At 40.5% G+C, this 27,012-nt stretch overlaps 1 pseudogene; it reads left to right on the top strand.

Annotated features, from left to right (window-relative positions):
• Positions 1 to 6,933: 6,933 nt before the first annotated feature.
• LOC124076645 (serine/arginine-rich splicing factor 10-like) overlaps positions 6,934 to 27,012 on the top strand; it is a 59,003-nt pseudogene continuing 38,924 nt past the window's right edge.

Here is a 27,012-nt window from a genome sequence, read left to right on the forward strand (position 1 = left end):
GTAAAGAAGAATTGAGAGGAAAAGAAATGTTTTCTTTCCTTCCAGCATGGCTCTAACTCCAAATCTTTATATTTTATGCACACATCATGCCTAGTATTAAAGTACTCAAAACCAAGAACTAAAGACATACTCTTAACAGGAATTCTAGAAAATACAGAGAAACAAAATATTATCCTTCACCTCATCAATGGGAGAGAAGCACTGTTTTTTCTTTCCAGAATTACTACTTGTCCTTCTGATCTTTAAGTGCAAACACATACAAATATGTGATATTCTAAATACTATGATAGCATGAGCATTAATCAAGTTTGTTGGCTGCTGCTCCATTGGGTATAAATGAGCTGAAAATCAATTCTAAGAAAGGCATGTGATTTTTATATAAATTATACAACATGATATATGCAGTTTAGTGATCTAATTTTTTAGCTTAAACATGTTTTTCATTTAAAAGTCAGCAGTCAGAGGGACCAATGCTCACTTTCTCTCTTTTTGCTCTCTATATTTTCCTTGACCATTCCATTTATTCCCGTGGCTTTAATAAACATCTATATGTTCACTGTCAGATTTTACCTCTGGCCCAATCTTCTTTTCTGAGGCATTAGCCCTCTCTACGAAGCTATCAATTAGATATCTCCACGTGAATGTCCTTCCAAGTACTTCAATCTTAATGTGTCCAAGATTGAACTCATGATGTTCTTCTTCCAACTCTGAGAAAATGGCACCCAAATCCACCCAGAATTTCCAACAAGATTCTTGACTCCCTCTTCATCCTCAGCACCCATAACTCATCAGTGAGCAAGATGAATGGAATTCATTCCTAAACATCCCTTGAACACAACCCTTTTCATTGTATCCATGCATTCTCTCTAGACCAAGCCACCCTCATTTGTCACTTGTACATTTCCCACTTGGGACCTCCTGCTATCTTCATTCTCATGAAGGTCAGAAAGAACAAATAGCAAAATAATATTTAAAACTTTTAAGCTTGGCTGTCACGGGCTCACCTGTGCTTCCTAACACTTACATGAGAAATACTGCACACGGAGACAGGCTTGTGGTTCCCAGGAAGGACCAAATTTTGCCTTTCTCTAGTTGCTAGAGATGTCGAACCTTTTTTCATTTATTTTTTGACCATTCATATTTCTTCTTCTATAAAGTACCTTTTCAGTTCCTTTGACTATTAATTGATTGATTTATTAATTTTTTTGGTGTTACGTTTTTTGAGTTCTTTATGTATCCTGGAGATTAATACTCTATCTGAGGTACAGCTGGCAAAGATTTTCCCCCATTCTCTACACTCTGTCTTCATATTCTTAATTGTTACCATTACTGTGAAGAAGCTTTTTAGTTTGATACCATCCCATTTATGGATTCTTGATTATCTCACTTCAGTCAGAATGGCAATTATTAAGAATACATGTAACAATAAATGTTGGTGAGGATGTGGGGGGAAAGGTACACACATACATTGCCAGTGGGCTTGCAAATTGGGGCTACCACTCTGAGAAGCAGTATGTAGATTCCACAGAAAACTTGGAATGGAACCACCATTTGACCCAGTTATCCCACTCCTCAGTCTATAACCAAAGGACTTAAAATCAGCGTACTACAGTGGCGCAGCCACATCAATGCTTATAGAAGCTGTATTCACAATAGCTAAGCTATGGAACCAACCTGGATGCCCTTCAACAGATGACTAAAGAAAATGATATATACACAATGGAATGTTACTAGGTCATATAAAAGAATGACTATGACTTCTGCCAGTATATGGTTGGGTCCAGAGATTATTACACTAAGTGAAATAAGCCAATCCCCAAAAAACAAAGGCCAAATGTTTTCTCTGTTATGCAGATGTTAACAAACAATAAGGGGGAGCAGAGGGAAGATTAGTAATTCATTGGATTAGACAAAGGGAATAAAGGGAGTGGGGATGGGAATAGGAAAGACAGTAGAATGAATTGGACATAACTTTCCTATGTTTATTTATGAATATGCAACCAGTAAAACTCCACATCATGTACAACCACAAGAATGGGATTCTAATTAGAATAAGTTATACTCCATGCATGTTTCACATATCAAAATACATTCTACTATATTGTATATCTAAAAAGAACATTTTTTTAAAGGACCACATTTTGAAAGTGAAAAGTCAAACATTCTACTTTTCATCCTAAAAATGACTCACAAACTAAAATTATGATAATTGCTTAATCTAAAATTCTGTTTATATGCAAGGACTTTTGTTGAATGAAAAAAGAGTTTTAAATCCTCAAAGGCTAAGAGCCTGAAGAACTTAGAGCATAAAGTTCCTGCTGTCAGGTTGGAGGTAGGAAGAGCCATGTGTGTAAAAACTAAGCACTCTCCAAAGGACATGAAAATAAAGAATCAGGAGAGGCAAGGTGAGATTGCTCACCTTGCAATAAGAAGAGCAGGCCAATGATAGAAATTACAGATAATTTCAGGAAGATTCCAGTATGCAGTATGCATCACTTTCTAGGGTCTATCCTAGGAGTATTTCAAGGTACCGATGGGAGGTTTATATGTAGCATGATCCCGGGGAGAAAATTAACCAAAGAGAGAAATCAGATGATCATCTCAATAAAAGACAGAACAAACATTTGATGAAACAAGTCATCCAAGATGAAAACAATCTTAGCAAACCAGGAGTGGGATATGGTATATAATACGATAAAGAGGAAGCACCTTAAGCCCACGGCAAGGGAGGATTAGATATTATCATATTTAATGACAAAGTGATGAGAGTTTTCTTTTTTTTGAGTTTGGGAGTAAAACAGGGTATCTAACACTACCGTGGATGCACTATTGCCTTACACAAGAAAGAGCAAGGAAAAGAAAAAAAAAAGACTCGAGGATTATAAAAGAAGAGAAAAATTGCCACTTTTCATAGACAGTATGATGATACAGCTAGAAAATGAAAAAATGATCTAGAGTTTTAAATTATTAAATTAGCAGGATGGGGAAATCTCATGAAACATATTGTAACATTATTGTAAACAATAGTCACCCTATTGTGCAATACAACACCAGAATCTATTCTCCATCACACTGTAACTTTTTATGTTGACAAACCTCTGCCCAGCCTACCCCTTCCCTCCCCAGATGCTTGTAACCACTATTCTATTCTTAACTCTTATGAGAACATCTATTTTAGACTCCACTTATGAGTGAGATCATGCAGCATCTGTCTTTCTGTGCATGGATTGTTTCACTATAACATAATGTCCTCCAGTTCATCCACTTTGCAAATGACAAGATTTCATCTTTTTATGGTTGAATAGTATTCTATGGTGTGTGTATGTGTGTGTGCTAATTGCCCTGATTTAATCCTCATGCAATTTATATTTGTATTAAAACGTCACATGGTACTCCCTATATATGTAAAACTACTATGTCATCAAAAATAAAACTTTATTGAAAAATACCATTATTACTAGGTGGTGCCTATATCTATAGTAGGATTCTTCCTTGGGCCCCTTAGTAGAGTCATCCCTTTCTTGAGAACTAGGGCCAGTAATCCAACAAAACCTAAAGTTGCAGGGACAATAGTACAAATTCCCAAAGTGGGTCATGGGGGGGCGGGATTGATGAGATGGGCCGTTCTTTTTATACTCTTTGATTCCTGGCTCTTTGGATTTTATCTATTGCAGATCTGGCGCCATATGATGCAGTGTGTCTTGTACTTCAATGTGCATCAGAATAATCTAGAAAGAAACCTTGTGTGTGCCTTTTAGTCACTCAGCAGCCATATCAGTTTTCAGATCGACTGTTGAGCTATTGCAATGCTTGTATTCAAGCAACTCTTATGTAGTAGTCTATCACTGTTGTAATATGCCACAGTGCATATATCATTCACTTCCATTCACCTCATCATGCAAGCGTTAGATCATCTCGAATCACAAGAAGAAGGGTAAGCACAGTACAATTAGCTATTTTCAGAGAGAAAGATCCAACTCAGTTAATATATATTACAATCATTACAATTGTTCTATTTTATTATTAGCTATTGTTAATCTCTTGCAGTGACTAATTTTTAAATTAAATTTTGTCATAGGTATATATTTATACAAAAAAACATAGTATACACAGGGTTCAGTGTTATCTACAGTTATCTACTCACTGTGGATTTTGGAATGCAGCCCCTTCAGAAAAGGGGAGACTACTGTATAAAATCTACTGATTTGTTGTGTTTATTATTTACTATCCGTTTCTTTCCAGTAGATGCTTAGCTCCACAGAGGCAGAAATTATGACTTTTTTTATTCATTGAAGTCTCCCAAACATTGGAATGCCTGGCACACAATATTTGTTTATTGGTAAATATTTGAAAAATCACCCCTGCTGGAAAATTTTGCAAAGAAAAAGATGTCAGAGGACTGGTGTGAAAATGAGCTGCTTTCTCTTGATTAAGAGAGATGCCTTTGGGATGTCTGGTTACTCCCTAATGAAAGATAATTGATATCTCCCCTTTTACTTGCTTAAGGAGCAAATGAAGATCATATTTCTTAGATGTTTACATCATGACTCCCAGGCCTTATCCCACAAATTGGAAGAATGGTGTTTTTTTCTCTCCTTCCCCAAATAAGTCCAAAACCCATGAGCTAATCTGCTTAGTACAAAAGAATCTGTGCCGCTCAAAATTGCCTCACCAGTAAAAGCCTGGCAGTCCACTAAAAGGGTCTTGTGTTTAGTTAGTGTTTAGATGCTTGCATCCGTCTTCTTGCTGCTATGACTTACTACCTGAGACTGGGTAATTTAGAAAGTAAAGAACAGGAACTTATTTCTCACAGTTTTGCGGGGCTAAGATGTCAAAGATCACTGAGGGACTGCTTCTGGTGAGGGCCTTCTTCCTGCACCATCACATGGCAGAAGCCAACACATGGTGAGAGAACATGGGAGTGTAGAAAAATTATTGCAAGTAAGAAAGTAGAAGAGGTTATCACTAACTATCTCACAAAAACAGAATCAGTCCATTCATGAGGGCCAAGTCCTCATGACCTCAACACCTATTATGACAACCATTAGGCTTCCACGCAACTTTGGGAGGGGATATTTCAACTACAGCAGCTGCCAGGCTCAGACTGAAGAGAGGCTGTTCTCACTGTGGATGATGCTCATAAAATGTCGGGGATACCAACTCTATAGCTCTTCTATAAAATACACACAAATGCAAACAAGGGAGAAAGAAAAGAAGGCGTATGTTTTCTCAAAGAAACAGGCTGTGTATGATCTGCATTCCTACTCTGAAGCCAGGTATCAGCAGGCAAGTATACCCTGACTCTTAGAAAGATTCTTCTCAGGGACCAATAAGCTCATTTGTGGACCATGGTCCTCAGTGGGGTAACCTTGGACCTTCAGAGGTTGTAATAATTTTGAGTTGGACATCAAAGGAGTGAAGTGTTCCTCTCTTGCTTGTTAGAAGTTCTTGCTACTAGGGGAAGAGGGACAGTACTAGCATCTTACTCCTGATATAATCACGTATTCGGTCATTGATCATACAGGGACTCTGGTGACTTTGTCAGAACAAAAGAGAACATCCAAAGTGTCCTAATAGCTCTCCCCACTTCGAAAAAGGAAATGTTATTCTCATTGTAAAGATGATCTCCAAGAAGAAATTAGCAGCCCCCTTCAGCTCTGGATTCATTATCCTAAGCCTATGACAGGAAAGTAAACACACATTAGGATGCTAGCAAGTAGAAGGTAAATTCCACTGTGTGTTCCAATGGCTTCTTAAGTTACCAAGGTATTTCCATATAATTCCTTTTTTTCTTTCAAAATAAATAAGAACTCCCTTAGTCTCTATTAATTCTTAAAAAGCATCAATTACATCCAAAACACTGTTTTCTACCCATTACTTGGTATAGTTGCCAAACGGAAGATTTTTCTTCCCCAGAGCCATCTCACTCACTCATCAGGCTGGAAACAGGAAAGGGGAACATTCCAGGGGAGAAATCCTTAAATCCCTTAAGAGCCTCTTAAAGTGGGCCATGCCTGCCTCTGGTGGGATCCAACAAGATCTTTACATGCAACGCTCAGGCTCTTTTAAAATTTCAAATAGAAATTATTCCATCCCGGTTAGACTGCTCTCATGGTGTCTTACAATATGGGCACTTCTTAGTCACTCATCCCACGACTAACCTCCGTTCTGGAACCAAGGGACACCACATCCTCTTTTTGGAATGAAAGGAAAGTTCTTTACAGAGGTCCAGTAAAGATGGATGACCGCCATCCAGGTAAGATGAAAACTTTTCACCTGCTTCTTGGATGTTTGTCTCTACCCACTGCTTGAAGGGAAAATGGGTGGAGAAAGGGAAGAAACAAATCAGAGGGAATCGAAGGGTGATTGGTTGGTCCCAAATGGCTGTGGGCTTGCTCTAAAACGGAGGAGCAGCCGAGTGTGATGGTGCACATGTGTAATCCCAGTAACTTGGGAGGCTGAAGCAGGAGGATGGCAAATTTGAGGCCAACCTGAGCAACTCAGTAGAACCCTATGTCAAAATGAATTTCTAGAAAAGAAGTAGGGATGTAATTCCATGATAGCGCGCTTACTTAGCTAGCATGCACAAAACCCTGGGTTCAATCCCCAGTAACACACAAAAACCAAGGGGCAACAGCAAACCTCCCACCCTGCAAAAAAGCATCGTTCCTCTTTGCCTCATCCTACATTGAGCCCTCTAATGCCTCTTTCTTCTGAAATAAAATGAGATCCATGGCCTGGAACTAGCAAGACAGACACTGTTTCCATTGTTGTTCTGTTCAGAGTCTTCTCCTCTCTTTGACAGTGAAAGGAGTCAACCCCATCTCTGGCCCATACTTCAACATGTCAGAGAGGGTGACGCCAAGTGAATGAGCGCCAGCAGTGGATGCCTCCCTCTGTGGCGATGATACGTCCAGGCAGGTTTTACGTCCCATGAACAAAGTTTATGGGTCATACCGTACATTATTGGAAACATCTGCAGAGGCCACAAAGTTGTTTTATGAAATAAGTGAGGAGACTTATATTCCCCATCCCACCAACCTGCCTCCTAGTCGTGAATTGATTCAAGCTATGCACCAAAATACAACTATTTCACAGATTTTTTTGTTTTTGTTTTTGAGAATTAGGTGAGATAATACTTGAACAAGTGCCCAGTAAATTCAAAAGGATGATAGTATCTCTGTGAAAGGCTTGGCAGCTCTTTTATGAATCAAAAACATTGTATCAAGAGCCTTATAAATTTTGAATACCAATAGAGGGTTGTGAGGGAAAGATGATTACAGTCATCCCTTGGTACCTACAGGGAAGTGGTTCCAGGACCTGCTGTGGATACCAAAGTCTGCAGATGCTCAAGTCCCTTACAGGAAATGGTGTCATATTTATATGGAACCTGCCCACATCTTTTCATATTATACTTTAAATAATCTCTAGATTACTTATAATTCCCAATACAATGTAAATACATGTTGTACTGTATTATTTAGAGAATAATGACATGGAAAAAAGTCTGTACATGTTCACTGCCAGTGAAAAATTCTTTTCTGGATATTTTTAATTTGCAGCTCGTTGAATCCATAGATGCAGAACTCATAGATGAAGAGGACCAACTTTCTTTTCCTATTTTACAGATGAATAGACTAAGTCTTAGTACCAAACTACTGATGCTGCATTCCATCCCCAGAAACTTTTAGCTTGATTGATCTAAGATCCATCAGAGGCCTTAAAACAGAGTTCCCAGGTGGCTTTGATGACCCATGGGGGTAGGGAACTATTGAATAAAAGCTTAACTTCTTATTCTTCAAACTATGGGTCTGGATCACAGGTGTCACCTGGAAACCCTGCCTCTCAGGTCTCACACCAGACATACTGAGCCAGAATCCTAACACAATTTCTATGTGATCAGTGCATACATTGATGTCTGAGAAGCATGTGATGAAACCATAGCTAATTGCAGAATCTAGATTTGAATCTAGAGCTGGCTGATCGCAGTACCGCGTCTCTCACCACATAGCCTCCACCCCGTATCTGCTAATGTGTTCAAAAGTACCTTGAAATAAGGAAAACTTCTCATCTGACTCTCACAGCAACTCCGGGATGTAAAGAAAGATGTTAATTGCCATTTAATAGATGAGAAAACATATAGATTTCGTGTCCCGACTAAGTCCCAGAGCATAAGACATGAGGGTTTGAACCCAGGTTCTCTGAAAAATCACATGTGAGCCAATGATGTATTTCTTCAAGAATGTTTTTGTAACTTTGAAAAATCTTTTTCTCTTAACCCTGGCTGACATATAATATCCTCTTCTCTTTTCTCTGGACTTTAATAACATTATTCCATCCCATGCTGAGTTGAAGAAGGAGTTGTGCTGAGGAAAATTCAACTATAAAACATTCTTTGCCACAAATCACAGCCACTCACAAGGACTTCCACAGCCAAGTTCCCTAACCCCCAAGACTTCCCTAAAATAACATTCCTGCGGCAGGACACTGCCAAGACGGTGCCAATCAAGGGTGGAAAGAAGTGCACGGAAATCTTGGAGTCAGGACAGAAAAGCAATCTGAAAGCAGGTGTTCCCCACGTTCCCTGTGAACCTGCGTTGTGGAGGGGGCATATCCACCCACGTAGGGAAAAACAAATGAGATAAAAGGTCATTTGTTGGAACCTGATCATAAATCCCACAGGACAATGCCACATTGTCAGGCTATCCCTCGGTGACATTTTCCTGCTGATAACACTGGTATGTGTGTGGCTTGGAGAAGGCCCAGTAGCAATAGAGAAGACAACATTGGTATGTCAGAATATTCAATCTTGCAAAGTCCATCATAAAGGTCTACAGCTTCCCCTACTCCCACCCCCACCGTCGGGATTGTGTCTGTTTATAGGTAAGCCTGGTAGTAATTTTTATGATCTGATTTGAAAGGGGCCAGGAGATAAATCCTACTCCTCTTACCTATCTTATCATGCCCTTAACTCATGGCAGAGTGAAGGCATAATTAAATCCAGAATTCCTATTAGAATATGGTTATCCATGGAAATGTTCACCATAAAATAACTTGGGTTACAAAAGCCCTCGGAAATTACCCAGTTCTATGTCTCTAAGCACAGATAAGCACACAAACCTGTCACTGGCAGCCTCTAAGATGGCCCTCAATGATTCTTACATTCTGGAATTCCTGCCCTCTGTCTAGCCCAACCACCATAAACAAGGCTGAACTTTATAACTAATAGGGTATTGTAGAAATCATGTTTGGGGCTGTCTGAGATTCACTCACAAAAGATAGGATGGCTTTGTCTTGCTCTCCTGGTCATTAGCTCCGGAGGAAAGCAAGCATCACATATGAGGATATTCAAGCAGACTTACAGAGTCTGCTTGGAAGCAGATCATGCTACCCCAGTCAGACCCTCAGATGAATGCACTTTGGGATTTCACAAAAGACCTTCAGCCAGACGCCCCAGCTAAGGCAATTCCTGTTCTACAGAAACTACGTTCAGGCACGAAGTCTTGGGGGCAATTTGTTAATGTAATCATAAACAACTAATACAACACACAAAGGGGTTACATGATATACCCCAAAGAATAAAGCCAAAGAATGGGCTTTCTAAATAAAGTCCATACTCATCATCACGTACAGTTGGTCCCATCTTGGTAGGATAGGTGGACATGATTTGAATTTCCCCCAAGGCTTCAGGTATTGAAATTTAATCTCCACTGTGAGACATAAAGAAAGTCAAAACTGAATCCAACTACTCATGTTTCCAGATGGGGTCAAAATGGGATATGATTAGGATTAGATAAAGTCATTATGGTGGAGCCCCTGTGACTTAATTCTGATGGCTTTATAAAGAGAGAAACATTTGAGGCCAAATTTAAAATATATACAGAGGCAGCTTTAACCTAAACTGAATTTAACACCTGAAAGTGATAATCTGCTTGCTAACAGAGTCCCAAGAGAGGGCAAGGAGCATACGTACATATTTTTGTCTTGTCTTTATGTTTATTTTAGGTCCTGACTGCTGCTTAATTATAGATTTGCAAGTAAAAGCCTAGTATTAATGGCACAATGAGAATTGTTATCTTCTACCCCTCCTCTCAGCACAGGGGCAGACAAGGCTGCAAATTCAGTCTTCCCTGAGAAAACTTCCCCTTCCAGCTTAAGCCTACAACTTCTGAGAGCCTTCAGGTCTCCCCACTGCCACCTTTATTCCCAGATGGAGACAGGTAGTGGTGTTAGGGCAGAAGTATGTGGCTGAGAAAACACAGATAGAAAAAGAAGTCTGGCTCAGGGGTAGAGCGCTTGCCCAGCATGTGTGAGGCACTGGGTTCGATCCTCAGCACCACATATAAAAAGAACAGATAAATAAATGTCCATCAATAACTAATAAAAATATTTTTTAACAAAGAAAGAAAAAGAAGTTTTCCTGAAGTCCGTGTGTTGGGATCTTCAGAACAATATAACAGAACAATTTGAATCATGAAAGATCCAGAGAAGGATTTGAATGAAATCTCTGACCCACAACATGGCAGGAAGCTGGGTCAGAGTCTCTCTTTGCTGTTTCTATAATAATTTCCATTTGCACCAGGAGGAAAAGATCTGGTTGGGGTTGGACTTGGTTCCCATTTCAGGCAGGCTGGGCTCATGGGTCTCACTTGGAGAACCAATTCTAAGAAATATATCTTTAGGGCCTAAACCCCAACAGGGAGAGGCCGCAGTTAAAGAGAGATCCAAGGAATGAAGTCATGAAATGAATTTAAAGAAAGGAAACTTTGGGCCAAAGATGAAAGGCCTTCTTCACTGTGAAAATCTATTAGAATATGTAATACTCTCTCAAGAATAGAAGCCCCATTCCTTACATTATTTAACACAAGGGAGAACAAAGAACTGGAGAACATACATTGATCCCACTTCAGCCCCTGAGAGGATAGGAAAAATGACCTAATGGTGATTTCCTAACTCTAATTTACATGATAATTTGAATCTGAAAACATTAGAAAATAATGAACCCGACTCTCCCAATAGCAGGCGGGCAAGTGGGCTGCGGTCTTTGGCATCTCTTTGCAATATTCTGAGAAGGGAAGAGAACTTTCCTGCATTTCCACAGCCCTCTCTGTATTGCACCTCACACAGGAGGAGATGGATTGTGGCTCCAACCTGGACATAGCCGGGTGGTCCAGAAGTACCACAGCCCAGGCAACACCAGAGCTCCCTCTGGCCAAGATTAGACCCACAGTGTCTAAGAAACAAATCTTTCCAGGGGTGAGAAACGAAAATCCAAGAGAGGAAATAGGGGAAAATCTCAAATCTCATAGCTCAAAAACCATAGCTCAAATTCTGCTAGATTAAAAAGGGTTCTGTCTCTTCTGTCTCTGGGCAGAAGAGACACAGAACGTACCTGAAACATGCAGTTTGAGATTTAACAAGGTCCTGGTACTACTGTCCCAGAATCACAGTATCTCAGACCTGGAAGGAGCTTCAGTCTTGACCTGAGCCTACTTCTTCCAATTTTAAAGGGAGTTATGTACCAGGAGAGGGGAATTTAACCTAGAAAAAATTTGTTGGCAGTATCAGAGGAGGTACTAGGAGAGTGATATTTACCTGAGGCCAAATGAGATAATGGCAGTTTAGTGACTAAACTGGCCTCATAAAGTGTTTGGAGGGAGGAAAAAAGACAAAGACCTGGAATTATTGACAAAACCTGAACAATGTGAGATTGTAGTTTGTAAACTTTCCTAATTTGTATGCAGACTGCATTTCACTTTTTTTCTCATGAGGGCAAAATGTATGCCTTTGAAGGTTGAATGGCTATGTTGGAAGAGAGAGGAGCCCAAAGGGGGCAAAATGGGGAGTATCATGGTCTGTGCACTTTCTATCTCCATACCCTCAGTGCTTAGCACAGTGCCAGAGTCCACAGGGTTCACTAGGCAAAAAGTGAATATAAAAAGGGGTGTTTTTATAATCCACTTTTGGGACAGGCAGCCAAACCCTCTGGATGATGGAGATGGAGACTAGACTTCAGATCTTCAGAAAACAGAAGTCACTTATTTCCCTCTCTGAGGGATCAGGGACATTGTCCCAGTTCACTAAGGAGATAGAGACTTGTCCTAAGATCAAAGTCAAATACAATATAGAACCAGGATTTTGCTGTTGCTCAGATCGAATAAATGATAAATAAATATCGTTTGGAGACCAAATCCTGATGTGTTTCTACTACACTGTCAAATCAAACCTTAGTAACCCTTATGGGCCTGGCCTCCAAGGGCTTTCTCTTGTTTTCCCTGATTAGCAGAAACACCCCAAAGTTCCCTGCCAGCATTTGAGCTAAGGTTCCCAGGAAGGTTCCTCCCAGGCTTCTGAGCTCTGCTCCCTCCCAGAGAAGTGCACAGAAAAAGAAAGCCTGTCTTGCACAGGAAGATCTCCATTCTATAGATGCTGTGCTTGGAGTTTGGCTTTTTGCAAGGGGGAGGGGTGCGGATGAGGGGTCTCCCCTCCCCTTGCCTGGGGGGATTAAGATACTCTATTGTCCCTGGCCTGACGGCCCTTGCATTTGCATATATCAAGTCCCTGGGGCTGGGAATGGAGGCGCGGGCTGCACCTGCTGCCCTGGGTTCCAAGGTCTGACCCCACCGTCAGACCTTCCAGGTAATTCCATTTGTGTCATCACAGATTCGGGGAATCTAGGCTTGAGTGTGGAATAATGACTCCAGAAGGGAGCGAGAGAGACGGGGGTAAACACACACGCATCCCTGGGATGGCTGAAAGTGGTCAGAGGTCTGGGAAAAGAGCGGGCTTTGAATCCTTGGCGTTCTTTTAAACAAGCCTTTATTTGGAGAGCCTTCCAACCTCCTAAGCCTCATTGAACTTGAAAAGCTACAAGCTTTTCTTAAGTGGCCTCTGGCCTCTTCCTTTACCTCTTTCATCCAAGTCATTGTTCCGGGGGCTGCTTTAGTAGGAACTGCCAAGGCTGAAGAGGAGGCAGGCAGCAGTATCATTTCACAGATGTGAAAAAAAAAAAAAAAAAAAAAAAACCTTAGAACAAAGGATAGGACCCATCCAGAGGAGGGTGGAGGGAGAGCCCAGTGTCCTTGGAAGGGGATTCATGCCTGGGGACCTCATTTGATAAGTAACATTTTTTCCTTTTACAGATTGCTTTCTCATTCACATGTGCTTGATCCATCGGGACAACAAATATTTCCACTTTGATAGGTAGGGAAACCGAGTCTTGCCAAGGAATCACTAGGGGACATCGTGGATTAGTGACCACAGTCACCAGGACCAAAAGCATTCCAGAATTCAGACTTTACGTTCCAAGTTCTACCATCCCATTATAGAACCCCATGTATACGAATACCACAGGAAGGAATATTACGGCAAGATTTCCTGAAGTTTTCCACTTAAGCAGTACTTAGCTAAAGGGCTCAATATACCTATGACATATAATCTTGATCTAGGAATATTTTATTGGCAAATCAAGAAAATAATTTATTAACCACCCGAGGTATGCAGAGCCTAGGGCTCCTGGCTTGGTAATAGCACTGCTAATAAATGGCACCCTAAGAAACATTAGCAAATGAATGGTTTTATTGACATGCGCCCAGATGAACTAAAACAGGGCTGACCTAAACCACAAGCGCAAGCCTCACCAGCTGTTCTCTGGCCTGCATTCTGCAGTCTTTTCCCCTTCCCTAAGCCCTTAGCACTCCACAGTTCTTAACATTTGCTCTCCAACATCAGAAAGGGTCACGACAACAACCCCTGGTGGTTACTGGCTAATTGACTTTGTTTTTAATAGCACCAGGCATTAGCCCAGTGTGATCACTCACAGTCATTTGAATTTTTGATTTTTTTTTTTAAAGAATGATAACTGAATCACGGTAAATTCACCCTTGTAGAATGGACAGTTCGATGAGTTTTGACAAATGCCTATAGCTGATAACCACAGTCATAATCAAGATACAGAACAATCCATCACTCCCCCACCCTCAGCAAAAAATAAATAAATAATCTCTTTAGTGCCACACTGTAGTCAACCTCACTCTTACCCACTGCCCTCACCGTTTTGTCTTTTCTCAAACGTCACAAAAATGGAATCATACAGTATGTGGCCTTTTGAGTTGTTTTTTTTTTCCCCTTTGCATAATGCTTTTGAGATTCACCTGTGTTGTGTGGATAGGTTCCCCATTCCTTTTTTATTGCTGACTAGTATTCTGTTGCGTGGATGCACCATATCTTGTTTACCCATTCACCATCTGAAGGACATTTGGGTGGTTTCTAGTGTTAGGAAATTTTTGAACGAAAGTTGCTGTATATATTTACTACGGTTTTTATGTGAATATGTTTTTATTTCTCTTGGAGAAATGCCCAGGAGTGAATTGCTCATCTGTGGTAAATATATGTTTTAATTTTATAAGCGACAACCAATTGCTTTCCAAACCAAACTGTTTTCCCCAAGCGTCTCTACCACTGATGCCCTCCTATTAGCAACATATGGAAATTCCAATTAGACCAAATCTAGTTTGCCATTCTCATAAGTATATATAGTTTTAATTTATGTTTCCCGAAAGACTAATGAAGTTGCATTTCAAACTTGTATTTCCACTTATAGCATAGAATCTCCTCCAGTTTTAGAAAATCGAATGCCTGATGGCCTATCTTGGAGAGTTTCATGTGTTTGTTCGTTCTACTTCAGTTTCTTGGCGTCTGGGAGGTCAAGGTGCCTCCATGATGACAATATAGTTTACTTAAGTGAATAATTTGGAAAGCAGAGGAAAACCCTTCTTCCTCAATTAAGACCCTCTTGCTTAAGTCTACCCATCTTATCCTCTTTCCTGGGTTTTATTGTGCTTTCTTTCTCTTGGTGAATTACTAAATACTGGCAGTATTTGCTTGATCTATCCTCTTATTTTAGCTCAACCCTTTAAAAGTAACTTGCAGACTCTATGCCCTTTCACACGTAAGTACTTCAGCAGAAGTTTCCTAAAAATAGACATCTTCCTATATCCTGCAATATAATTACCCTACTTAAGAAAATTAGCACAAATCCTACCTTGTTACCTAACACCAGTCCGTATGCAAATTTCCCCTAACATTTTTTTCTCATGGATTCAAGACCCAGTCAACATCTATGCATTCCAATATTGTACTTCTTTGCTCTTCATCTAGAAGAGTCCCCATAACATGATTCCTTCTTTGGAATTAACTGGGATTTTGGAAACATGTGAATATCCTGTTCCTCATCCGATTGTCACCTAATTATTTTATTATCTCTTGTTTATAGGTGTCTGAATTAATTACTTCACTGGGGATTTCCAAAGGACGATTTCTAAATTTTATTATTTCTTTGCACATTTATTAGCTGGTGTTTTTCAATAAAGAAGAGATTTCCAACAAAAATAAAAAATAAAATAAAATAAAAAGAGATTTCCATAATTAACAGACTATGGTTCTTCTTTTTAAAGCAAGGTAAATGCTTTTCATTTTTCCCTTTGACTTTTATGTTTACCACTGAGCCACATTCCCAGCCCTTTTTAATTTTGTTATTTTTTTAAATTTTATTTTGATTCAGGGTCTCGTGAAGTTGCTTAGGACCTCTATGTTGCTGAGGCTGGCTTTGATTTTGCAATCCTCCTGCCTCAGCCTCCCCAAGTCACTGGGATAACTGATGTGCATCACCATGCCCCACCTTTTAGTTATTTTTTAGAAGAAGTTGTTGGTATATTAATCACCTTTAGAAGTGCAAATGAGTTTTAATTCTTCTTTCTCTTTCTTTGTAGCACTATGGATTTCATTGATGTTATTTATTCAAAGTGTTTAATTTAATTTCAGCTAGTTTTCTTTTAGAAATATTATGAACTGAATTTGATCAGGGGGAACCTTCAAACTGGCTTCTGTGTTAACATATCCCCACTATTTCTAGGAACTTTTCTATTTTCTAGAACACCATACCCTAGTCTCAGTTTCCCTCCTACAGACCTGCATTAGTAATTTCATAGAATATCCTTCTTTCTCCTCTTCTTGAAGAATGGTATTTAAAAGGCAAAATCTAGGTGTTAGGGGTGCTGATTGTTACAAAGGTACCATTTCTCCTAAGCTCTCTGTACGCATTTTTTTTTTTACAAAATTAGTTCATGCCAATTTAATTTAACAGTACAATTTTTTCTCCCTTAATTTTGATTTTATATTAGAATCTTTTTTTTTCTTATGTGAAAAACCTTAGTGTTTAGTAACATTAGGATTCATACTTACTTGCTTTATCCCACACTACACATAAACCTTTGATAATGCTATCAAAGTTCTTAGTGGGATTTAACATTTCTTTGCATCTGTTATTCTTATTTTCCCAATTCTCTTACAAACACACACACACACACTTATACTACACAAAATTTCCTACTCTGCACAATTCTTTTTCACTTACTAGCTATTCTGGCAATCTCTCCTTAGATATAGATTCTCTTATTCTTTCTCATAACTACTGAGTAATCCATGTAGCAAACATACATAGTTTATTGAATCAGTCTGCTAGCAATGAGAACTTGGATCATTTCTAATATGCTGTAAGGATAGTTCTATGTGGTAATGTTTTTAAATTTGATAAAAATTATCCACCCCCAACAGTGTGCTGTTCTTCTCAGGATTTTCTTGGCTACTCTTGCTTATTTATGGTTTTAAGCATCTTAGCAATCTTTAGAGAGACCCTCGGGAACTTAACCAGACCCTATCTCAAATTTTTTAAAAAACATTAAAAATGAATTGGGGATGTAGCTTGGTGGTAAAGTGCTCCTGGGTTTAATCTCCAAGAGGGGGAATTCTTTGCAATCCTTTTCTTTAGCTCTCAGTAGGAGACGGAGGGTGGACAGGGAAGGTTTTCATGTGTGTGGAAAATGTTTTAGTATTTTTATTGCAATCATTTAAAATATATTTTGACTTGGGGAAAATCAGCATGTTTCTAATGCAGAGTCATCTTAACTAAGAACATAAGATCCAGTTTTATATGTCCAAGACCGCTTTTTTGTCTTTTAGAAAAATTCAGGGGCTGGGGTTGTGGCTCAGAAGTGGAGTGCTTGCCTAGCATTTGTGAGGCACTGGGTTTAATTCTCAACACCACATATAAATAAAAATAAAAAGGTCCATTGTCAACTAAAAAAAGAAATTATCTCGCATAGTTTGGCAAATTTCTTTTTGTGTTTACCTTTAGTGATTTTTTTCTATGTTGATTTTTGTCAGCTGAGGATCTTCTTGCTGTCAAACAGTCATGTCTATGCTCAAACCAAGCCTCCTCCAAAGTCTCCAGTGTCCATGTAGTTTTAAGCACATGGACACAGCAATGGTCTCTTTACACAGGGCTCCCATCTCATTTCTCACTCGTGTGTGTGTAAGTGTGTGTGTGTGTGTGTGTGTGTGTGTACCGGGGATTGAACTCAGGGGCACTCAACCACTGATCCCCAGCCCCAGCCCTATTTTGTATTTTATTTAGAGACAGGGTCTCTCTGAGTTGCTTAGTGCCTCACTATTGCTGAGGCTGGCTTTGAACTCACAGTCCTCCTGCCTCAGCCTCCTAAGCACTGGGATTACAGGCGTGCACCACTGTACCTGGCTCATTTCTTAGTCTTAACTGTTTCCGTCTCACTTCTGCTCTAGATGTACTAGACTTTCTTCCATTGGTGGGTGCCTTTAGTTTTCTCTCTACATTCTCTGTCACCCACCATGCCCTGTCCATTCCAACATCTTGTCAAAAGAAAAACTTCAAATTCAATGTAGCAGTTAATTTAAACAAGGAAACTGAATCAGGCACTAATTCAGAACAAAAATGCTTCAGAATGTTCCATTTGACCACATTTGCAAATTATATTTGTGGCCAGAGAAAAAGAAATGACACACAGAAACCAATCCCATAGGCTGCAGTCAGCCTTGGCTTTTAAGTGCTTATGTTATGGCGGCTTTTAGCCTCTGATTGGCTGGAGTTTCTGCTGCTGGGATTGCTTTATACTCAGTTATTTGTTGCAAGATTATATTCTTAGGTTATGTTATAGTCTGTTTATGCATCAAGTTAAATTATAGTGTACAATGTAAGGAGAAAACCTTAGTCCAAATTTAAAATATGTACAGTGGTAACTTTAGGCCAAACTTAATTCAGTTTAACACTCCCAATCACATAGTCACTGGCTAACTTTTATTTTTCCTTTAGATTACAGTCACTTCCTCTGCAAACATTCACTGACCCCAGAAAGGCTGGAATGGGTATCTGAACGTCCTCACATAGCCCTGTGGCAAGATGCAGCATGCCACTGTGGTTCTTGGTTACTCTTCCCATGAGGACAGGGGCTATGTCTTCCTCAGAGTTGCACCTCCACAACCAGCCTGGTGTCCAGCCAAACCAGCTCCTCCACAGCCTGACTGTGGAATGCATGCCCAGCTTATGCTTAGAGCTACTGCTCCCTTCAGCCTGAGCACGTAAGTGCATCGTGGATGGACCTCTTGAGAATCAAGATTCCTCAATTTGGACAAAAGAATATTCAAAGACAGAAACAAGGACTAGTCTTCATAGACCTGTTCTCATTAGACTTTGGATGCTTATAGTTTTATATGTTTCCCACCCCCATCTCCCATTATCTGGCATTTCTACCACTTAAAGTTCACCAAACTCTTACAAACTGGGAAGAAAGTAGGTTTTGGGTCTCATAGTGTTCTCTCTGCCAGAGTGTTAGATGGAAGGACAAAAGATCTAAATGTCTTTCTTTCTTGTTCAAACAGTGGGAGATGAGCATCCTTTCAAATAGAGAATGCATCAGTTTTGCATTGCTATTTCTCTAATTCTAGTTCTACTAAAATTTCCCTGAGATTTGTAGATATAAATATTTAGGGGAAAACAAATGAAAACTTCCTTTTTTCCTCCTCACAGGAGCTGGTTTGGCTGGACACCAGAAGAGCAAATTTACAGTGCAGGCAACCTGGTTGTTACTCTAATTGTGCTAAAAGATTAATGGTTCTCAGTCACTGGAGCACTTCAGAATCTGCTGACTGCTTATTAAAATGCAGGTTCCTGGGCTCCAGTGCCCTGATTTCTGATTCAGATCTGGATTGAGGGTGGAGGATTTGCATCTCTCACAAGCTTCAAGAATGACGCTGCTGTTGCTGGTCTGGTTGCCGTGCTTTGAGAAGCTCATCTCAAGAGAGAGCACTGGGTGAAACATTTGCTGTGACCGAGAGGGCAAACCTGTCTGTGATCAGAAAAGAGAAGCGAATGTCCCCTCTTGAAAAGAATTTCCTCTCTCCTTTTCCAAGATTCTCAAGACACATGGACAGCCCATCTCTCTTTTGGACCTTCTTAACAAGAATTCACAGTGTTATCACAGCCAAATTAATTTAAATTTCAATTAAGCAACAAGCCTATACTTTCTATGACTTGGAGGAATGTAGAAGAAGGTTAGAAATGAGGTAAGGCTTCAAAAGCCGGAGAAGCAACAAAGAATTGTTAAATTCTAGAGTCATCAGGGAGGCTGATCAAGATAGAGGCGGATCTAATGAAGGGGACCCTTCCCTTCCAGATGTTTTGGTTCAATTTGGTTAGGAAGGTTATCAAAATAAATAAGACCTGACCCCAGCTCTCCAGGGGCATATGGACCAGCTGGAAGGCTGACGTAAGAATAAAACAGAAGGATGTTGCTGTACTAGCAATTCAGGCAGCAAACTGTGGGGCTCTGGAAGAAAGAGGCTGATTCAAACCAGGGATGATACAGGAGAAAGAATCCAACTCTCATTAAGGTCTTCTTTGCTTAGGCACTTTGCATGTTCCAGCACATTTAATTTAATCTCCCAAACACCCTGGTGGGGTCAGTTATCCAAGCATCTTATCCATGTCAAGGCTTCTCATAGTATGAGTGGCTTTTTGGAGGTGGGAGAGTAATTGAAAGAAAACAATGAACCACCTAGCTGACTAACTTTGCACTTGAACTTTTATTATTCCTGGGATGCTTTGGGGTCATGCAAAAAAAATATAATAAGCCATATGATACCTTCATTTGTCTCAAAAGTTTACATTGTTAACTGCGACTTTCATGAGCTAAGGGAAAAAAAAAAGACAAAACAGAAAACCTTTCCCCAGCAGTTTTGCATAGTATATCTTCTATGCCTTCGACACACAGAGCATCACCAGAAGTGAACCTTAGTCTTGGTTTTTGGCAACTCACCTGTCTCCTATGAGCTCCTGGATTGTCTGAAATCCCAGCCACACACACACCGGGGTCCTGGTCTTTTCCAGGTGTAACCTTCTTGTGGTCAACAATGGAAGTTCAGCAAATGAATCTCTCCAATTATGTTGTATCTCTAGGCAATTAGCAGAAAGCGGGGGATATGCTAAGTCAGGGGGTTCTGCCCTGTGACCTCAAATACTAGACAAGCACAAACAGGTAAAGTGACATTTAATTTGTTTATTTCTGAAATGACCGTGAATTCACACCCTTTAATCAAAAACTGAGGAAATTCTCAGTCTGATAAAAGGCACCCCCCCAAATATCCATTTTGAAAATGAGACATAGAGATGGTGTATGTGCACATGTGCATGTGCGTGTGGGTGTGTGTGTGCATGCATTTTCCAAGTCACACAGCTTGCAAGATTCAGTCACTACAGGATGTTGCTTCTCAGGAAAACTGAGTTTCCCTCAGTGGACAGGTCATCTCCAATGGTTCGAAGGCTCCTAATTTATTAATCCCTTTTCTCCTTTCCAACAAACTCCAGAAAGCTGCTATGCCCTTTGGGTCTCCAAATTGAATAATTAAACAGCCGTGGCTAACACCTGTTATGTCTCTGAAAAAGGACCCACAGGGGTAGGAGACAGAAGCTGCCTCTGCGCGCAGGTACATACCCGTGTGCACGCTTCTGCACGTGCCACCTGTTGACTTTGGGGGTGAATTCTTGCTGGTTTCTGAGTTCTGCACCAGACCTCAGGCTCAATGCACTATCCATGCCCCCTTTTCTGAGGCACTTTCTCATTTCCTCTCAGAACAACCTACTCAAAGCCTCCTTTGTCTGATTGTTGCAGCCCTAGCTTGGAGTTTCCTTTTGCATCTGGAAAGTTCTCCCGGACACATGTCTTCTCATCATAGTCTGGCCACTGCCTTGAAGCATCGGCTCCTCTGGGGAGCTTTCCTCTCTTCATCACAGGGGTGATGTGCCTGCCCCAGCCTTCACCCCTAACTGGGAACGCTATTCATTTCTTAAAATTGCCTCTAACTCCTTCTCACTGTACTAGCCCAGACTTCATAAACTCCTGTCACCAGTTAGAGGAATGAGGTGTCTCACGTAGCCCTTTCAGCAGGAACTCAGGATTTGTCAAAATCAAACCATTAAAATAAGGTCATTAAAAAGAAAAAAAAAATCTCAGGTGTTGAAGCAAACCGTTTCCGGCCACAGAATCAAAGAGCTGCCCAGGTATAAATGATGCCAGATTTGGTTTGGACTCAGGGAAAGTTTTCATTCTTTAGGATTTTTTTTTTTTTTTTTTTAGAAATCTGTTTTCCTTTTCTCCTTAGCACTGGAGTTAGGAGTGGGGTGGGCGGGGTGGGGGCGCAGCGGGGACGAAGGGAGAAGGAGAAAACACAGGAAATGTAAAAGATTCTGGAATTTGAAATGTGTGGGGATGACAAGGAACTTCCCTGAATCAAAGCAGAAGGTAGTGGCTGAAAGTCATCTTAAATGGGCCACCTGCAGAAAATGGGTAGTAGAAGAAAAACAGCCCTTGGCACACCTAGAAGCTACACATTTCTAAAAGCTTCTGTCAGTGGATCGTTAAACCCACATGGCCACTAGTTTTAGGTTTGAATGGGTTGGCAATCGTGGTGTGGAATCGGGCCAGGGCACATGCGCCAGGGCTGGATGCTCACCCTGCCGATCCTGGCTGACACCTTTTCTCCTACGCACAAGATCTGGTGAGTGTTAAGGAAGAAAAAGTCCTTGTGTCAAAGCAAATGAAACCAGTTGCATTTCCAAAGTTAAGCTGTGTGCTCACACTGGTTTATTTTCTAGGAGCCAAGAGCAATTTCCAAACCAATGAAAATGTCCTGGAGATGAAAGAAAAATGAGGCCACTTCACTGGTCATGTTCATCTCTCTTCCCACCACCCCCCCCAAAAATTGTGCTTTATAAAAAAAATGTGCTTTATGGTTTGTTCTGTGGTTTCTGTTTTGTATGTATACTTTGGAATGGATTCTACCCCTGTTTTAATAACAAGGCTGTGGAAACTTGGTATTGCAATCACTTCCCAAATATTCATAACCAATAATAATAAAGCCTGGTATTTATCTAACACTTTCTTTACACCCGATACTATGGTAAGAAGTTGATGTATATATAGGCTGTCATTTATTAGTTACCAGATCATCCTTGTTGGTCCTACAGCAAGTCTGGAATCCCCTTCCTCAGGTTTCTGGCATCCTTTATAGAAGTAAATAGTAACACTGAGAGGATCAGCCTTGCCTTTTTATTTTTTGGTCTTAGGATGAAAAGTCTTACTATAACCTATCTCTTGAGTAATTTCCCCTGTGATTAGAGTAAGACCCAAAGTCCTCATTATAAAATCCCAAGTCCTCCTTACAGTATCAAAAGTAGCATGATCCGTTCATAATGTCAAACTCTCTCCTGCCTGAGGGACCTTGGGATCTATCTGCTCATCCCTGGCTCTCCAAACCCTCTCACACACAAGCATCACGCTAGTCACTAATTCCCACTCATCTTTCATGTCCATATCACTTCTTTAAAGAGACCTTGCCTGACCTTTCTATCTGAATCAGGTTTCTCCATTATAAGCTCTCCAAGAACCCTCCACTCTGCCTTTACAGAACGTGTCCTTTTGTCATACTGTTTGCTTGCTTTGATCTTCTCTTACTGTTGGGAGCCAGGGACCTGGCGTCTTTTGTTCACCACAGTATTCTCATTACCTAACTGCAGCTGGTACCTAGGAATTACTTCAATAATTATTTATAAAAACAATGAAAAATAACATTTGGAAGTAGGGGTTGTCCTTAAAAACCTGATTGATTAAACTGGTTTTTAATTGCACAAAGTAAAGTGATACAACTATTGTTCTGTAACTGTATTGGTTTCTGGTATTGCTGGCATACGATTGAGAGCCATCCTTAAAAGATATGAAGCGAGAGGAAGGGGGGGAGAGAGAAAGGGAGAGAGGGAGGGAGGAGGGAGCCCCAATTTCTGAATATTCTTACTGCATTTGATTTCTAGCCCTGACTTTGATGTCCAGTCAGGAAGAAGTGCACACACTTGGCTCTTTAGAGTTGGTCTAAGATGGCCCTAGATATCACTGTTTTCTGGAAAATCTTATGCCATTCATTGGGAAGCAGAGAATTTCTTTGAATGATTTAGATTCTCATTTTTCAAACATATTCCTTGAATACACTATAGTTTCTGTTGTGTGTTAGAACAGAGTTCTAACCTGTAGCCCTTGGAGAGGGCTCCATGTGGGTGAGATATCCATCCCTAGAGTCCTTGGGGGTAACTTTAGCCATAGTGTATTTACCAGAGCACATACAATTGCAACATTTTATGTTCATGAGAACAGGGAAGAAGGATTCAAAGCACAATGTTGGGGTGAAGGGTGACACCATTCTATGCAAACAGGCCCCCTCCTCTTTTATACTGTGAACAAACACAGAGAGATGAGAATGGCCCTGAGCTCCAGAGGCTGCTCCCCAAGCCTCTTCTTGCCTAGTGCCACCCCAGCCTCTCCTGACCCCTAAACCTCCCCAGCCCTCCTGTGAACACATTAGCTTCCATCTGGGTTCTGAGAAAGATCTGAGAAAGACTGTGTGAAGAATTTCCTCCTTTCCAATGATGGCTAGGGATAGGGGGATATTTCTGTTTTACAAATGGGACTATTAAGAGTTAGAAAGGTCAAATTATTCAAGCAAGAATATCTCTGGCTTTAGTGGCAGAGCTGAGACTTGAATGTGTTACTGTGCTACAGTCTCTTAAATCTTGTCCAAGGTACTGACCAGTAAAGATTTCATAAACAGATCTCCTTCCCACAATGAACTAGTAGCACAAACAGAGTCTCCCAAAACTTTTCAGTGTCTTCTTTTTCTACCCTTTATCCCATTTAAAAGCAAATGTGTGCGCTCTCTCTCTTGCATGCGCACGCGCGCACACATAGAATGACTGTGTATTTATCAACTCCCAGCAAAGAAAATATATCCTATACCGTCAGCCTCCAGAAAAGAAAAGGGGTATTAAAAAACAGTAAATATTTGTTGATAGATTCACTGAACTATTGATAAGACAGGTAATTTGTATTCTAACTTTTATGTATTTATCATCGTGATGAAATGACTTGCCTTAAAAGTTTCTTTACACTTTCTCCTAATATATATATTTTTTCCCACACTAACCTCTTTTGGAGATTCATTATTTTTTCTCAAAGCAATTTGTATCCAATAAAACACACAAATACAGAAAACCACACACACACACACAAATGCTTTAGTGAATGATTAAAAAGTGAACTCTCTTATACCCTTCACCAAAGTCACAACGGATTTTACAGTGGCCCTCCTAAACTGTCCATGTGCACCTGTCTCCCTGCTCCCTGAAGAAGCAATGATTATTGTGATGCAACCTTCTTTCATTACCTTATTTCAAAAGTGTATGTACCAACATTAGAATTTACTTTGGCCCATTAAAAATAAATCCAAAATCACTGGGTAGTTTCTTTTCTTAAAATGTATCTATTCAAGAAACCACTTGACCTGCAGAATGTCCCAAGGTCTGCTTTTGCTGACTGTGCGCTTGTGATGTGGTCCAACATGTTCCCCTCTCAGCTGGATCCAGAGGTTTGATGGTGCTCAGGTTTGGTCCCTAGGTCAAAGCTCCATGTGATGGTGTGTGTTCTCTATCAGGAAGCACACAAGACCTGGTTGCATGCATTTTATGATTCGATTAAGGCATCTGCCATTCAAGACTGGCTCTGTTTATTCATCAGAGGTTTTAAAATAGAGTCTAATTCTTTTATTTAGTCATCATTTATAAACTGAAATAACATTATCTGCAGGATGGCACTTCTTTGCCTCCCTTTAACATCTGCCACCTTCTCTCTCACTACTTTATCTCAATTATCTTTATTTTGAAAATTCTCTTTTCTTTTGGAACCAGGGATTAAACCCAGGGACACTCAACCACTGAGCCACATCCCCAGCCCTATTTTGAATTTTATTTACAGACAGGGTCTCACTGAATTGCTAAGCACCTCATCATTGCTGACGGTGGCTTTGAATTCACGATCCTCTGGCCTCAGCCTCCTGAGCCACTGGGATTACAGGTGATGTGCCACTGCACCTGGCTGAAAATTCTCTTTTTAACCTCTATTTTTCTCACAGTGTTTTCTGCAATGTGTTATTTGCTTTCATGTTCATTCTGTTTTTTTTTTTCTTCTGCCCCCTCAATTTTGTATCTTGTCATGAATTCTGCCACTTGTTTATGGTTTCTCTGTGATTTATGGATCTTTTTGTTTGTTCATTTGTTTCAGTTTCAATCTCATTTTTGAAAAGCCACCTCACTTGTCTGAGGTAGAAGATGAACATTTTTATCAAGTTTTTATGTCTTTCTTTTAAGAGTATTGTCATTGTCTGCGGGAACCTTATCCTGCTTTATTTCCTCTCAAGTCTTTACTTTTTGTGAAATTTGATTTTGATACTTTTCTATGGCTCATTTTTATAAATTATCGCTCATTTACATAAATAAATTTTTCAGAAATTGTAAAGGAGCTTTTTGTTCAAAGAATTTTTCCAACTTTACAGAGCTTTCTGTTCAGTTGTTTTCCTGTTGTGTTAAAAAAAAATGATTTTTTTTCTTCCTCTCCCTTGTCCCCTAATTGCACAATTTTAATTCAACTTCCATCAGCTCCCCTCGGTGTCTGTGTTAGTCTGTTTCCTTCTTTTTAATAACACAATACCAGAGATGGGTAAGTGTAAGGAGGGCCTTAGGTCTTAGCCTAAGCAAGTCCATTTTAAAACTCCACTTTGAAACCTGCAGTCCCACCAGGCATGCCTAAGGAGCCCTCCAATATGATCATCAGGCATAGCCCTGACATAAACAAGTCACTTCTCCCCACCCTGACAAGCTCAGAGCCAAGTCTCTATCATGTTGCCCTCACCCCGATAAGGGGGAGAGGCAAGAAAATCAGGGTGGGGACCACCAGACCAGATGCTTTAATCCCAGGGCAAATGACATCACTGAGAAATTCGGTGGCAGCTGATAGGGATTGAAAGGGTGGTCAGAAGCCCCAAAATGGAGCAAATGAACAGACATTCAGCCAGCCACACTGATGCCCTCATGCCAGAGAGCCTGATGAGGACCTGGACTGACATCTTAACTCTTCCCATCATTTGCCTGATCCTCTGCATGATCCTCACGGCTCCCAAACTCTACAGCCACATCTTGACTCTGGGGAGAACTGCAACTTCTCCCCACGACCCTCTCCTCAACCACCATCAGCTCCACCCCAGGAGAAGCCTGCCTCGGTCCCTGACCTGATCACCAGGGACTGAGTGAATGTGCATCTGCTGGCCTTAGAACCCAAGGCTTGAGACTTTAGACCTGACACTTGAGCTTAGCATGCAGAGGGAATGTCTGTCATGAGCCTGTCATGATTAAGAGTGTTTGCAGTGCTTAGAATTAATCTAGAATTGTTTGCTGTGGATTGATTTTGTCTATTGCAGTGCCTAGCATTAAGGATTGTCATTTTCTTGATTAAGAATCTATAGAGTGAAATTGTATTGAGTCATTTGAGTGAATAAAGTATTGAAAAGGGCAGAAGTGTGTGGACATTCTTTATTTCTTCCCCTCGACTGCATAAGTCGCACCTTTGCCCATTGCAACAGTAAGTGATAAAGAAAAGAGGTCCATCTTGGTTCACGATTCTGGTGCAAGGTTCGGAGGCCACATCTGGTGATGGACTTCAGGTTGGCTGAGTCCTGAGGCAGCACAGGGCATCTCATGCAGGACACAGA

The sequence above is a fragment of the Marmota monax genome, unplaced genomic scaffold (assembly GCF_021218885.2).
Source record: "Marmota monax isolate L192 unplaced genomic scaffold, Marmota_monax_Labrador192_F-V1.1 WCK01_AAM20220418_F8-fsc00251, whole genome shotgun sequence".
Taxonomy (NCBI): Eukaryota; Metazoa; Chordata; class Mammalia; order Rodentia; family Sciuridae; genus Marmota; species Marmota monax.